Source organism: Montipora foliosa, chromosome 2 (genome assembly GCF_036669935.1).
Source record: "Montipora foliosa isolate CH-2021 chromosome 2, ASM3666993v2, whole genome shotgun sequence".
Classification (NCBI taxonomy): domain Eukaryota; kingdom Metazoa; phylum Cnidaria; class Anthozoa; order Scleractinia; family Acroporidae; genus Montipora; species Montipora foliosa.
In genome coordinates, this window is record NC_090870.1 from 45,185,314 (window position 1) to 45,187,528 (window position 2,215).

The 2,215-nt window shown below is 39.4% G+C and overlaps 1 long non-coding RNA gene across 1 annotated transcript; it reads right to left on the minus strand.

The window, feature by feature from the left end:
* Positions 1 to 1,388: 1,388 nt before the first annotated feature.
* On the minus strand, positions 1,389 to 2,215 carry LOC137990860 (uncharacterized). The gene is made up of 3 exons (XR_011121570.1): positions 1,929 to 2,215; positions 1,749 to 1,809; positions 1,389 to 1,596 (listed from the first exon to the last, which is right to left on the minus strand). It is a non-coding gene; the product is annotated as an uncharacterized lncRNA (long non-coding RNA).

Consider the following 2,215-nt stretch of genomic DNA (forward strand, 5'->3'; position numbering starts at 1 on the left):
AGAATAGCAGTAAAGTGTAGCTTGAAGGAAATGACACTAGCATTCACGTATCTAAAGAAGTTTGTCCCATGTTTTCTTGAATTGCGATAAGCGGTTAGATCTAAAAGCTATGGTGCGAAGAATATCAATTTTATTGTTGAGACGCAGTAGAAAACTGTCAAAGTCCAGGATGCCGTTGCGTACGCTTGTAGCAAAAACATTATATTTGGCGACAATCAAACTGTAATTAAGCACTTCCCAGTTGTTTGACTCTTTGTGCCAACCATATAGAATAGTGCTTTCAGATAAAGGCAGTCTGTGATTAAATTTTTCGTGCCACCAGTTAGAAAAACAAGTCCAAAACGAGGAGGATACACTACAGGTAATTAACATATGTTTTAGAGATTGACTTTCAAGGTTGCATAAAGGACAAACATCAGTATCAGTTATACGCGCGCGGAAGAGGCTAGATTGGGTAGGTAAAATATTGTGAATAATTTTGACTTGGAACATGATCAGTTTTGGTTCTTTCAAAATTTTGAAAGGGACCATGTAGATGTAGGGAATTTCCTCTTTGGTGAACCCATGATATAGAATTCTGCTTTCAGCAGCGAGAGCTGAGATGCTTTTATCAAGTATGGAAGAATGGGCTTCTTTTGTGGAAAAAAGCTTCGAGGATGTTTCGCAGTTTTCAGATTTATCATGCACGCCTGCTTTGACTCGTAGTGCACTTTTCCATTCAGTTGGTATGGCTCTTAAAAGGCCAAAGGTAAAAGGAAATTCAAAGTTATATTTGTCTTTCATTTCTGATAAGGTAAGAAATGCAGGGGCACCCAACGAATCTGTTCCTCACATTATCTGTTCCCCAGAGGAATCTTGCTGGCTGGCAAAAATACAGGTGTTTCGTTGAGCTGGCTGGGAAATTTTGTTATTGATAGAGGTTTTGCCTGGGAATTACTGACTTTTTCAAGCATTTCAACCCGAGCTGGGTGTAGAAACTCTGAAGACTGAGGACGACTAAAAAAAAAAAAAAAAGAAGAAGAAGAACCCCTTCCCTCTCCTAGTCACAAACATACGACGGCTGGTCAGAGTGATTGCGCTTGTGGAAAAAACCTGTTTTGTCCCGGTTTTGTCGCTTTTGTGCGGTCGTTTTGGATCGAGGGATTTAAAAGCGCGCGGAATTCCTGGCTGGGAAATAAATTTGATCAGCTGGCTGGGAAACCAACCAATTTTATCTAGCTGGCTGGGGAATTTCTTGTGTGTCTTGCTGGGAAAAAGGAACAGATCTATAATGTTTTCCCAGCAACACTGAAAAACACCTGAAAATGCCTTAATAACATTTATTTTCATTAACTGGGGTATAATAATACATTTTCCAACAAATTGGTCGTTGGGTGCCCCTGTATAGAACCTGCTTGATTTTAGTTAACTAAACAGGGTTTTGTATAATTATGCCAAATATCTGCCAACAGGTTCTTACAAAAGGATCTCTTCGCAGGAGTTCTCGAGAGTAATAAATCGTCTTTCTAACGAAATAAACTAAATTAAAATAAGTGCGAATTTTTCTTGATTTTTACCTTGTGTTTGAGGAAAGCACCTGGTTGATCCCGTGGCTGCCTACACGAATAAGAAAAATACGTACTGCTGTCAATTTTTTACAATTCGATCTTTGGCTCAATTCGCTTCAACTGTAAAAGATCATCACACACTTGACTAATACAGATAACCGAAAAAAAGCATTAAAACAACTACAATAGGAAGTCTTATACCTCCGAAAACGCTAACACCAAACACATTGTACACCGTCGAAACTCTGGTCGAAACTAAAAACTGTGAATGAAAATACAAGGCAATACTGTTAAATTCACTCTGTTCATTTCAATTCAGTGTAGAAGAATATCACGAGAATCTCAGCATACAGATAAAATAACAATGGAAATTAATCTTACATGTAAATGAGGAAAACAGCACAATCCGTGTTCGTCGATCTGTGGAACCTCCGCGCGCTTTTAAAAAACGACCGAACAAAACCGACACAGGTTTTTTCCGCAAGCGCAATCACTCTGACCAGCCGTCGTTTGTCGTTCTCAGTCTTCAGAGTTTCTACAGCCAGCTCGGGTTGACATGCTAGAAAAAGTCAGTAATTCCCAGGCAAAACCTCTATCAATGATAAATTTCCCAGCCAGCTCATCGGAACACCTGTATTTTTGCCAGCCAGCAAGATTCCTCTGGGGAA